The following is a 14,141-nucleotide window of genomic DNA, read 5'->3' on the forward strand; positions in this document are numbered from 1 at the left end:
AAAGTGTCTATAAATACCATTTCACAGATGAGTCAATCTGATGCCCATAAACAATGTAAAAGAAAGTCTAGATCTTGTAGGAAGTCTGTAGGAATAAAGGTTATACAAAACTCATTTCTTGTATCAGCAACTCTGACTATAAAAATAACTTACAGGCTCTCACTAGAGGGCTGGAGAAGAAATGCTGGAAGGTGTTTAAGTGGAGGCCACAAGAAAACAATAATAGAGTATTTGTGCCCTAGGCTACCAAACTCCTAGCTGCCATGACCCCACGCCTGGGGGAAGTTGTGGATTTGGGTAAGCTTCTTGCTTTGGTATGCTTCACGGAGCCCACCGTGAAGCCTAGGTGTTTCAGATTGCATGGATGACCTTTTGACTGGTATTTGGTTTGAGTCCACTGGAACTTACCTGACCTCAGAGTAGACTGACTGTCCCAGTAACTACAATAAAGTATGATTAACTATAATAAACAGAGTCATTTATAAAATGCAGTGAGAATGCTAACCTCGTTTTTCAGATGAGGGAATCAAGGCTGAATATCTTTCTAAATAGAGTCATCTAATAAATGGTAGAGCCAGGATTGAACACAGGTCTAATTTACTCATACAAGTGTTTTTAATCAGTATGTGATTCCACATTTCTGATATATTTGTATATATGTATATCTTTATACATACACACACACATATGTATAATTTACAATATGTGGTAAAAATTTAAGTGACTTACCACCTATGGAGAACTCAGGAATCTTTGATCTCTATTTACAGTTGAGGAGTCTGTATTTTTAGACTATCACTGTGTAACAAATTACCCTAAACCTTAGTGGCTAAAAACAGCAGTCATTCATTATTTCATAGTTTCTGTAGGTCAGAAACTTGGGAATGGCTTACCTCGATGCTTCTGGCTCAAGATTTCTCATGAGGTTGCCATCAAGCTGTTGACTGGGGTTGTGGTCTCACCTAGGGTGTGGACTGGGAGGGGGTTCTGGTTCCAGCTCACCTGTGTGGTTGTTGGCAAGCTTCAGTCTTTTACCACATGGCTTTCTTCACAGGGCTGCTTCACAACATGACAGGTGACTTCTCACCGGACAAGCAATCTAAGAGGAAGCAGGTGAGAACAGTCTTTTATAACCTAATCTTCGAAAGTGACACTATTACTTCTGCCATAGGCTGTTCATTAGAAGGGAGTCATTAAGTCCAAACCTCACTCAAGGGGAGAATAATTAATTAAGGGCATGAATACCAGGAGATGTGGATCATTGGGCCATCTTGGGTTCTTACCACTGGAGATGTTTCTCAGTCTTTTTATCATCAGCTTTTCCAAGATCATGTTGTTCCCTGGGCTCAGCAGTACTTGTGTTTAGAGTAGTTCAGAATTGCTACTGCAGGCATCAGACAGAAATCAATGCAATTCGGCATCACTTATCCTTCTGGGCAATCCTCACAGCTGGAATTTCTTTCTGATGACAGATCTGTAGCTGTTAAGGCATTCTGTTAGGATCAGTAAATTAGGTCATCATTTTTGCAATTGTCTTTGGCAAGAGCAGAGGCACAAAATTTACCTATTCATTACATTCAATGAGGTGTTAAGTAATATGTGTCCATGTGTCCCATAGATACTGGTTAAGGGCAGAATCTATACTAAGAAAACAAGTAGTGTAGCATGGGTTGGGGGACTAGGACCGTGACCTTGTCTTTGTGTGGATATGTTATTTAATCTCTCTGGTTCTCAGTTCCCTTATCTGTAAAATGAGGTAGTTGAACAAGTACAGGGGCTGACAACTCAAAAGCCTTCAGGGATCAGGCAAAGAAAATAAAAGAGTGAAGAGACCAGGGATAAGACAGAGTGAGTGATGAGACCAGGACAGTTGGGAAGTGCTCCCCAGGAGGGACCATTACTGCCAGGGAGAGGGATAGGCACAGTGTTGTCAGATCTTTTGACGTTTCAAAAGAGGTTAGAAATCAAAGCTTTTTGTGACATTTTCCTGTTATCAAAACTCTGTATAGGCCAAACACTATTTATCCTGTGGGTAGTCAGTTTGAAATACTTCAATGAGCATATTTTTTAAGACCTCTCCAGTTTAAACTTATGTTTCTATTTTTCACTTAAAAGTGCAAACTTAGGAATACTGTAATGTAGAATGTATTTATTGGATTCATTGAAAAAAACATCTATTTTATAGTAAAATTTTAGGTGCACATAAAAATATTCTTTGTTTTCCTTTCAGTGGTTTGTTTTTCCAACACTCCAGTTGCTTTAGAAAGATCTGCATTTCTACTCCAAGTAATCCATAAAGAACCATTAATGTGAAAGACACTTCTCATTTCATTTATATTTGACCCTTAGTGCTGCTGGGAAAATAGAATAGGAATCACAAAATGAGAAATTTAAATGAATCTTTATACTATCTGATAGGAATCTTCACCACCTCAGGTCATGGACTCAGTGATAAGATCTGTCTAATACTTGTTAAAATTAAATCATAAATTATATTCATAAAGATTTTTATAAATAACCTCACACAGGGTCAATGTCAACAAACGAAATTAAAAAAGCAATTGAGGAGTCCTGATGAATGAGCTCGTGGTCCTTGGAATTGACGGCATGACTGTCAGGACCCAATTTTTACCTAATAAACACGCAAATGCCATTGTTAATATTGACACAGGGAAGTTAAGTGGAGATACTCTCCATGATAAAATGTCATTTTGGAAGAATTAATATGAAGATCATGAGTTTAAATACACAGAACAGATATGAAATGGAAAATTCTGCACCCTGAGAGTTGTGGAAGTGATAATTATGCAGGAGTGAGTTCCAGAAGGTTCTGTATAGTTTTTTTTAAACTGGTTAGATGAAAGGGACTACTGTTCTACTAATTTCACCTGAAACTGTGGTCTTCACCTGATATCAGGCTTCTGAGAAGGCACATGTAACCCCACTAAAATATGTCATCATCTCTACATTTCCACTAGCAGCAGGCCCCTGACTTCTAGCCCTGCAGGGAGGATGGTACCTAGCATAGACCTAGTGACTTGTGCTCTAGGATCAGAGTTTGCTAATCATCCTCCTGGACTCTGGTTCCTACCAAACTCATGAGGTAGTACTGTTGGTTTTGAGGCAATCTAGCAAAGATATTCTCGGCATGACTTTGCACTGAGACTGACTGGGTTGCCTTCTATTTAGATCTGTGGCCTTGGGCAGGTTGCTTAACATATCTCTTCATTGGCTTCTTCATCTGTCAGTTGGGGATAATCCTAGTATATAGAATTCAGGGTTAAATTTGTTGATGCATATAAAGCATAAAAAGTAATTCTAACACACAGGGAACATTCCATCAATATCAGCTATTACTGGTGTCACTGATTTTCCCTAATGCCGTTGACAACCCGTAGGACTTCTCCCCTTGGTTGCCATACCTGCTGTGTCTACTGCTGATTTCTGGTGCCAGACTTACTTCAGAGTTCCTATTTGTGATTAGAAGAGGGTCTGCCTCGTCACCTCTTTCAAAATCATCAGTGGGTCAGAATTTCCTACAGATGGCAGGTACCTGCATCCTAAAAGATAGAAGAAGGGTTTTGGATGTGTTTCCAGGGAGCTGGCCTACTGCAGAGATCTGTATGTGGGCTTCAGGATTGTGGTAATAGGGTACCATCACTAATGCAGATCTTATATATAAATTCTATAGTAAAATTCAATCTCTCTCCATCTCTCTCTCTCTTTCTATCTTTTTGTTTTTGCAATAAATGAGCAACACTCACTTCTCTTTCTAGATTTAGCTCATGTTTCACTACCTTACAAAGTGTTTCAGCACCTTACAAAGAGCCATTGTTTCCCATGTGGAACCAACCACTTCCTCCTTGGCACTGCCACTGTATCCTATGTCTACTTCTATCCTTGGAACCATACCATTAGGGCGACTTCTTCATCCATGTCTATTCTCCTCCACTTGTGAATCCCTTGAAGGTATCTCCAGTACTTAACACAGGCCTGGCACATAATAGACCCTTAAAAATGCTTTTTGAGTAAAGAATGAGGAGCAGGTTGCCTGCCAGGAAAATGGCTGTATAGGTGAGGACCTTTGATGGAAAAACATTTGTTCATTTAAAGTGGATCAGGGTCGGTTCAGACATCATTTTCTGAGGAAGACGGGTGACTTAAGCTATATGTCTGAACACAAAGAGAGTGATTCCCAGGAAAGTTACTATTATCTGGCTTGGTGGTAACCTAATGAGCTTGTGTTGTTACTAATACTCAGTGTAAGCATAAAATCATATATACACATACACACTAAAGCACAGATATATTTTTTTGTAGAAAGTATTAAAGGATGGTGTTAAATGACCAAACTCATTTATCTTGAGCTCCTTAACAAGGAAGGTAGTATTTCTTTTGGTCTCAGTAGAGTTTTCTCATCTTTGGAGCCCTTGGTTTTTGGTGTCTAATTTATTTGGTTTCCCTCTTCATCTCATATTGGTCCTCATATTGGTCTTCCTTGTGTCTGAGCTAATATTTTCAATGTGGACAAATCTCAGCCACTTGGTTAATAGTGTAAATTCTTCTAGGTTTTCCGATTTGATTATACTGAGTAACAGCAACCACGTTTTAATGGTCATTGCTATTTCTATATTCAATTGTTATTACACAGATAATTTCAAATGGTTAAGGAACCATAACTCTTCCTAAAGTCTTTAAATGACCTAGGATGTCCTCAGCCTAAATATGCCTTCTGAAGTGTTTGTGATTTCAGTTGGGAATAAAGAATGTTTTCCAGGTTGACTGATGACTGTATGATTGTTTTCATTATTCAAATGCCCTTCTTTCCACTGTGTTTTCTGCTGTCACTACAGATGTCTCCTATGACAGTAGCTTAGGTCAAAGCCATCTGCTAAGGTGTCTGTTACAGGATCCTGGCTGAAGATGACATGTTCAGACCTCTGTGAATTAACAATTTCATGCCAGCCGTATGTGATAACACAATTTTGGCCTACACTTTTAATCTAACCAGGCAATTGTCTAGTGAAAACTTTCACTATTTGGGTGGAGCAAGGCGATTAAGGTAAGAAAGTGGAAAGACAGCATGGTGCTGTAGAAAGAGTGGATTTGGAGTCAAGGAGGTCTGGCTTCGAATTCCAGGCCTATCATTTACAAGCCATATTATATTGGGCAAGTCAGTTAACCTCTGTGAGCCTTAGGGTTCTCATTAAAGATGAGTAATTAGTAAATGGTACCTGTGTCTTGAGTTGTTATTAATGAGATTATATGAAATCTCAATAAATGTTCTCTTAAAAAATAAAACCCAGTCGCTTTTGTTTGGATTAGATGATCAGATCCTTTCTGCACCAAGAGCGAGCTTGAAGTGAATTTGAATAAGAAAGCAAGTAGGTGAAAGGTCTAGAAACTGCACTAATATTGAAGGGCAGAGGGGACTTTTGGACAAGGAGTGCCATGAAAGAAACAAACAATAACAGAACATTGATATTCTGGAGCCAGGCTGTTTACCCATATTACCTCACTCCGTGCTTATAACCTTTACAGTGTACATTCAGGCTGTTGTAAAAATGAGAATGTTGGGGCTCTCTCAGAGAGGGGGCAGGACTTGGGGATATGTAGCAGGAAACTGACAAAGCTTAAATGACTGAGTAAGATGGATCTGAATCAGCTGCTGGGCTGGGTCATAGTCCTCTAGGGAAAGAAATGGGGGGCGGGTTGTGGTGGATTTGAGAGGTTGTCTATGCCAATTGAATTCTCATCATGTCAGAGAGAGTAGTCCACACGTAGTATTTGTGTGATGACATTTGCCCCTAAAAAGAAAGTTCAGAGAAGAATGCCCACAGTCTTTCCAACGACTGAAGAGTCAGTGTTCCATTGGTTTCTAGTTTTCTTTTTTCTTTCCTTCCCAAAATGGACCAAAAAGAAAATGTCAGGTTAAAGTGTACTTGGGCACTTGGTGCTTTAAAAACAGCTTGATGCCAGCTCTACCACTCCCCGGAATGCCTTTGGAATTAACCAGTCCTTACTAAGTGCCAAGTACTCTGCGAGGCCCTGGAATACACAGGTGACCAGGGCAACATGGTTTACCCCCGTCGAACATTTACCCTAGGTGGGAAGACAAAAACCTAAGTAATTTCACAGATAGCTCTGTGATTTTACTAATGAGAAGAGTTGTGGAAGAAGAATAACAGTTATTAAGGTAATTTTAAAAGGAGAAGTAAGTACATGGAGGTGAGAGGGAATTGTCATTAAAATCTGATGCAAGACGTGGTATTTCAGCTGAGTCCTACGAGATGAGTAGGATTTATTCAGTTAAAGAGGAAGGAGCTCTCTCCAGGCAGAGCACACATTTGTCTGTCATTTGGCATGTCAATTCTTGATTTTTCTTACATACTTTGGATTTTGGTATCCATCTCACTCTGCTCTGGGCCCATTCCATTTTGGATAGGAGGTAATTGGTTTGGGCTACACCCCATCACTATCCTTTGCTACTGTCACTGGTTTTGGAACTGGTTACAGTTTCTCCTATATTGCCTTCTTTTTGCCTCTTGGTTTTTGCTTTCTTCTGCCTGTTTCATGCTTGCACATTAAAGTAGAGGAGGAAGAGATTTTGGAAAAATACATTTTTTCATTTTAGGAAATGCTAGTTGTGTTGAAGAGTGGTTCCCTGAAACACAGAGCAAATTTAAATTGCATCTCTTATTTGATACGACTGTTGGTGAACATAAGAAAATAGCACCCATTTATTGAGGAAGCCATGTGCAAATGCAGGGCATGTTTGCAAAGGCTTGTAATACATGAACCAATTGCTGCTTTGCTTATTTGGCTTGTGGTTAAGTCATTACAATGCTCCTCTTCTAGAAAAGAAAATGTACATAGACTGAGATGTCTCTGTTAGCATAATTGCTTCCATTTTATTTAAAGATGACCCAAATTTTAAAAACCATTGTTGCAGTGGACGGTGCTTATTTTGGGCTGTCCAACATCCATTTGTCTTACTGTTACAAACATAACTTCAATATTCTTTGTAGTATTGTGTCAGCTAAAATAATGCTGACTGTTGCAATAAATAAATGGCAAATTTCAATGCCTAAACATTATAAGAAATGTGTTTCTCACTCATGTCATAGTCTAATGTGGGTGTTCCTGGTAAACTGACTTCTATCTACTCATTCAGAGATCTCCACTCCTTCCATCTTTTTGGCTCTTGCCTTCCTCTGAATCTTTAGAGTCCTCTTTAGCTGACAGGTGGGGAAAAGACAGCTGGAAGACTGTCGTGGGCTAAGCTTAAATGCCATTAGCCACAACTCAATCATACAACCACACCTAGTTGTAAGAGAAGTGAGGAAATGCATTCTAGTTGTCTGTGTGAGAGGAAAAGGAACTAGCAGTCTATGCTGCAGACACCTATCTCTTCCTCATGCTTCAGAGAATGCTGACTCCACTCCAAAAAAAATGAAGCATGTAGCTCCAGCCCTCCCCTACTCTGCTCAGGGATGGACTTATGACCTCAGCTAGTTCATGAAAGTGGAACTGCAGACTTGTGTTGAGTGGTTTGTTAGCATACTCTTTCTTGAAGGAGATAAGCAAGGGAACATGTAGTTCTATGGCCACCATCCTGAGATGAGAGGTGGGGTGGGGAAAGGTGCCTTAGAGATTGAAACCAACACCTATAAGTGGACCCAGAAATGGAGACAGAGAAACCTGGTTCTGGTCATTATTTTAGCTGTTGAATTAAGATTTTCCCGAAGCTTTATCTAGTTTTCCAGTTAGAGGAGCTAATTAGTTCCCTTTTTATGTTTAATTCAGTTTGAGTTTGAGTTTCTGTTCTTGAAAATTTGCAGTCTTGCAGATGGTATTATAAGTGATACAATTACACTGAGACTTCGGGAATGTACACTATGTGACTTTGGGGAATTATTTAATTGGAGAAATGGGCTGTTTCTTAATTTAAGACATTATAATTACATATGATTACACAATCACTACTTTAACAAAGCCTTTATACCATGCACCTATTATGCTCTTTAACCCATCTGGGGTGGTTTCCATTACAAATACTGAGTTCTCTGCTGGCCAATTCTTTGACTTCCCCCTTAATTGACAGTATTAGTCACTTCAATAGTTGTGCTGTCTAAACTTGTATCTCTAAATGCATTAGATTTCAAACAAAAGCCAGGGTAGGGTAGGGGTCAAACCTCTCCCCGTGGTTACACGCCTGTGTGTGAACATCCATGGTTTCATTTAACACTTCCTGAGTATTAAATTAGTGCAATGTTGTGTCCAGATCTGTTCATAAATGCCCTGGTGAAACAAAGAACTTCAAGATGTATGTTAATGGTAACAAATGGGGCTTTCAGGATTTCTGTGGGCCTGAAGAGTAAACAAGCAGCCAGAGGAGGCATGGCCTACTTTATGAGTTATGGTATGGATTCAGCAAATCCATGGATAGTAGAAATCTATTTCTCTTTCACAGAGAAATTTGAACTGGTAGTATGGCTCTACTTTGAGAGTTCTTCAGAGACCCATGTTCCTTCCATTTCGTTGCTCTTGTATCACTAGGATATTGTTCATATAACCCAAGGTGGCTCACCATGTCTGAGTTTCACCTAGGGTGAAGATGGAGAGGGGAAGGAGAGGTAGTAAAGTTGGAATAGGTTAGATTATACTATGGTAATAATCATCTTCAAAATATTAGTGGCTTATCTTTTGCTCAAGTGGTATGTTTATAATGAATCACTAGGGGTTCTTCCTCATGTTCCTTTTACTCGGGGACAGCAGAGGATGGATATTCACCATGTACAGCATTGCTAGGACCTGTGGCAGGAGAAGGGCAAGTTGGATAGTCTCACATCAGCAGTTAAATGACTTTGCCCTTTACCTGTTGGCCAGAACTGGTCATATGACCACCCCTAACATCAAAGAGTCAGTAAGTACAGTCCTAAAATAGAATGTAAGTGAATAATCCTAATGACTACTACGGAGGGCATGCCCCTTCCAAGCATGACCTGAAAGTTGCACCTATCAGTTCTTACATCCTTTTAGTCAGAACCCAGGCATACGGTTACACCTACCGAAAGAGGAAGCTGGCAAATGTTAGTCTTGGTTTTTGTTATGATGTCTAGCATTTCCTTTTGATTTATTATTAGAATTTCCATCTCTGTTTTCATTATATCTGTTCTTCCATGTTGTCTACGTATACCATTAGAGCCTTAAGATATTAATCAGAGTATTTTGCCTCATCTGATAGTTCCAAAATATCTGTCATATGTTGGTCTGATTCTCTTGCTTGTTTTGTATCTTGAAATTGTGTTTTTTTCTTGCCTTTCAGCATGCTTTGTAATTTTTTATTGAAAGCTAAACATGGTGTAATAGAAAATGAAGTAAATAGGCCTTTATTGTGAGGTTTTTTGTTTATCTTGCTAGGGGTTATGCTCTGCTTACTATTTGTACTAGTTGCAGGTGTCTGAGGCTTCAGTTTTCTCTAGTGTCCTTGTTTCTGTCTTCTGGGTTGTCTTTGGGTTTCCCTAGGAACTCCTTCTTAAATAGAGTCTTAGTCTTTTAGTTCTTTCAGTTGTAATCCTGTTTTAATCCAGGAGCTCTGTTAATGTGGTAAGGTATGGGAGGAAGAGGGAAAGAATTCTATACTCCCGTAATTCACTCTCAGTCTTTAACTGAGTGGGTGTCTGTGGGTTGTGATCTATCAGCTTTTAATTTTTCTTATTTAGGTGGGACAGGAGAGTTAAAGGCAGGACTAAAGTTGGGTATTTCCTTTCTCTTACATGGGTTGGGCTTGAATAATGTAGTTTCCCTTAAGGACAGATGAAGAAGAGAAATCTCTGGTTATATTTCAAACTGGTCACTTTCCCTGTCCCCCATTGGAAGCACAAAAGGATTTTCTTCCAGTCCTCACATAAGAACTTGATGGGGCTCCTGGAGATAACATGAAAGGTGAGCGCCCTCCATTAGACTGGTCCATATGCAGCCTCCAGCAGTTCATCAACTACAGTTTAAGTTCTCTTACTCATTCCTGGCTTCAGTAGATTCCACTCCTGGTAAGTGGTCCTTCTCTGTATTTGCTTGTATGTCTCTCTAGTTTTCAGAGCTTTGGTTTGCCCTCTGATGGATCTAAGTAAGATTGTTGATTTTCAGTTTGTTCAGCTTTTTTCTTGTTGTAAACAGGAGTGACAACTTCTAAGTTCTGTACATGTCTGAGTAGGAGCTGGTTGTTAATAGTTTTTTCAACATTAAAGTAATTCAACTGGTAAATGTTGTCTCTATGTCTGGACGTCATATGACCAATTAATAATTGTGATTCCACCACCATATAATAAGTAGAGAATGGATACTGGGGAAAATGGCAGCTTCCAACACACCCACATTCATGGAACTGCAAATGTGAACACTGAAGGGTTTAGGTGTCCCTGAAGAGCTCACAAAAACAATTGCTAGAGAGTAAATCATCATTTAGCATCTGCTAAGCACAGAGAATCCCAGCGCTAGATTATAATGTGCCAGTAAAGTTAGAACTTTCTGTGTTCTTTCTCTCTTTCCTCTCCAGCTATGACACTGGATTGCTGTGTAGGGGCAGGCTGATGCACGGGCAAGAGGAGTGGGGGTGAGGCAACAGAGATGTGAACCTCACTGTACTCTCCAGTACATGTGGGGGTGGCTTATAATTGGATGAAGGTCTGGAGTTTTAATATTATAATGGATAAAGCCCTTTATTACCTGACTATGATCAGAGGACAACTGAATTTCTGGAAAAGCTATGGAAACTGTGGCAGAGACTGCCAGTTGTCCTACCCATTCTCCTCTCCCTCATTCATAACAAACCTGGATTCTCAACGAGGCACACTGCTCCCTACCTAAAAAAACTACCTTCTGCAGCCTTCTGGCGGTAAACTGCAAATGGAAATATTGTTTTGTACTGATAGTAAGTCTCCCTAAACATTCCTCTCCTTTCTTTTTCTTTTATCTCACTCCTTGGGATTTGGATATGGCAGCTGGATCTCCAGGAGCCATTTTGGACCATGAAGATGGGGAGCAGGTCACACTTTAGGTTTGGGGAGCAGGGAGCTAGGAAGAGCCTGCGTCCCTGAGGAACACGAAGCTGCAATACCAGCCCTGGACATCTCACCTCAAGGCTTGTTTGGATGAGAGATAAATAAATTTCTATCTTATTTAAGTTACTCATTTTCAGGGTTTCTTTTCTCCAAATAAAACCTAATTAAACTGATCGATATAAAATCTACCCAAGATTATATGTAATGGGTAGAAAAATGAGTCCACAAGGCAGGTTTTCAGATCTGCAGTGGTGAGAAAGAATAAACACGGTTTCTTTAGAGTCTAGTCTAGTTCATTCAGTAAACCAGTTACAAACTAAGAAACTCACAGCTGAGCATGTTCTCCAAACCAAGAAAGAGGAGAGCAGCTGCATAAGCTTAGATCCTCCGAGAAGCAGACACCAACACAGAGGATTAAATATGAAGGATTTTATTAGGAAAAAAACCTGAATGAGAGAAAATAAAGAGGGAGCCAGGTAAGGCTTGGGGGGTCATCACATGAAGAGAGAAAGAGAGAACATTGGATTGAAGCATGGCAGACTGTCACGCAGTTGAAGGAAGGTTGGAAAAAGCTGTCAGGGAGTGCTGGAGCCCAAGCCGAGTCCTGGAGGAATCCTGTGTCTCCCAGAGATGAGTCTGTCTTAATGTCCCTGCCACACTCATTCCCTGGCTGGGGAAACCTATGCAAGGCATAGCCTCACACAAAGGCTGCTGAAAATCTCAGTTCACAGCCAGAGCCCTTGTCAGTTACATTCCCTAAAATCGGCTCTCTGTGAAGTGCATTCTCATGGCTACTGCGGAAGCTGTGAGTAGGCATCTCTAGACAAGGATACCTCGGTGTGCACAGCATACCGCTGTGCAAGGGTGATGTCCTCATGGCACAGAGGCAGTGCCACAACCAGGGTTTCCTGTGGGAGGTGAAGAAGCACGTCAGTCATGTCAACTCTGGCGCCACCCGGAAGCAGAAAAAGAACTTAATGTTGACGAAAACATGGACTACCAAAGCCCTAGGCAGGGGTCAAATTGCCCTCAGTATCAGCTGCACTACAACAAGGCTCACTGCAGGCTCAGGTTCCCAGAAGAAACTGCATCTTCTACTGGCTTCTAAATTAAACCATCACTGCATCTGCTGAGATTTTAAATATACAAGGAGAGAGTTCTACAAGCCTAAAGGCCACATGATGTTAAGAGTCACCTGAGAGGCCCCCCAAAGTGCTGTATGTGTAAGAGTGGTCATACATGATATTAGGAGATTCACAGATAAAATTAATTTGCTATAACTTTACTTTTAGGGTTCATGGCTAGTGATATATTTCCAATTACATGGTGGTCTAAAGTTTTTATTTAAATTATAACATTAAAATTAAATTTTTTTTAATTTAAAGAAAAATATGATATGCGAGCAGACAGGTTATGGATATGGCAAAAAATTATGAAGTGAGGAGGTTATCTACGAGGCTCCCACAGCTGGTAATTGCTGGGGCCATGGCAAGAACTAAGACATTCCAACTCTTTCCAAGACATTTTGTTGGCTTGTCAAGAATGACTAGCTTCCAGAAACAGAAAACTGGCTACAGCATGATCTGAGTGACATGTCTTTTAGAGAAAATAGGCCCACTGCAGAGTTATATTGAAGGTTTAAAGAATGTCCTGACTGCCAGTTCTGTGTGCATCTTCAGAAAACTCATATAAAAGGAGGGAAAATGAAATTGAGACAATATCCAAAAGAAAGCTGAGACTGAAATTCATGCACGCAGTGAAGAGAATGGAGAGCACTTTCTAAGAAAAATGAAGATCAGAGAAAAGATGGAGTCTGAAAGCATCAGGATACAGCTAGTGGACCTGCAGAAGACAGAGAGGGCGATAATATTGAATGGGATCGTGTCATGTCTACTTTTATTTTTTTTAGGTTTGCTCCCATTTTTTGGGAGTACTCCAGGTGGCACCTTCCTTTTTTTTGTACAGGTTTTCAAGGAGGTGGTGGTAGGGTCATGTCAAGATCTTCTGGAGGAACATTTTTAAAACATGCACGTCCAGACCTCTCCTCAGTCCCGGTGAATCATAAATGAGTGATGATAATGGGGAAGGATGCACTCATATTTTTTAAATTAAACTGTCATTGATATACAATCTTATGGATGTTTCACATGAACAACATTGTGGTTTCAACATTCATCCATACTATCAAGTCCTCACCCTCCCCACTGCAGTCACTGTCTATCAGCATACTAAGATACCCTCCCCTCCCCTTTAGTAACTACTAGTCCCTTCTTGGAGTCTGTGAGTCTACTGCTATTTTGTTCCTTCAGTTTTGCTTTGTTGTTGTACTCCACAGATGAGTGAAATCATTTGGTACTTGTCTTTCTCCACCTGGCTTATTTCACTGAGCATAATACTCTCTAGCTCCATCCATGTTGTTGCAAATGGTAAGATTTCTTTTCTTTTTATGGCTGAATAAAATTCCATTGTGTATATGTACCACCTCTTCTTTATCCATTCATCTACTGTTGGACACTTAGGTTGCTTCCATATCTTGGCTATTGTAAATAGTACAGTGATAAACATAGGGGTGCATATGTCTTTTTGAATCAGAGATCTTGTTTTCTTGGGGTAAATCTCTAGTAGTGGAATTTCTAGGTCAAATGGTATTTCTATTTTTATTTTTTTGAGGAACCTTCATATTGCTTTCCACAATGGTTGAACCAATTTACATTCCCAGTCAGGCCTACTTCCCACTGGGCATCTTTAACCTGCCAGTGGCTGAGGGAGAGAGCTATGTAGGGGATAGCCCCCCTTGGACAGGGAAAATCACATTGTTGGGGGGATTTAAAGATTTATTTTTCCAAAAATTCTGGCAGCCATATTGTTTCAACTCTATTGAAATAACGGAAATTTCTACCGCAAACATTGATTTATCTCTATGATTAACTTTTGGCCCAGTATTTGGCCCACTGTAGGCACATGATAAATATATGTTAATTAAATGAATATGTGAATGCTTCTTACTTCAATTGTTAGGAATTGGGTTTTATATGTATTTTTAATTATGATAGTCATTCAGTATCCCCTATAGTTTAT

The 14,141-nt window shown here is 39.9% G+C and overlaps 1 long non-coding RNA gene across 1 annotated transcript in view; it reads left to right on the forward strand.

The window, feature by feature from the left end:
* Nucleotides 1-11,137, forward strand: part of LOC130683931 (uncharacterized) — a 32,003-nt gene extending 20,866 nt beyond the window's left edge. The window contains exons 3-4 of the long non-coding RNA XR_008998064.1: nt 1,055-1,113; nt 11,004-11,137. This is a non-coding gene — a long non-coding RNA (uncharacterized LOC130683931). The remainder of the gene's footprint in view (nt 1-1,054; nt 1,114-11,003) is intronic.
* Nucleotides 11,138-14,141: the final 3,004 nt, after the last annotated feature.

The sequence above is a fragment of the Manis pentadactyla genome, chromosome 5 (genome assembly GCF_030020395.1).
Source record: "Manis pentadactyla isolate mManPen7 chromosome 5, mManPen7.hap1, whole genome shotgun sequence".
Lineage (NCBI taxonomy): Eukaryota > Metazoa > Chordata > Mammalia > Pholidota > Manidae > Manis > Manis pentadactyla.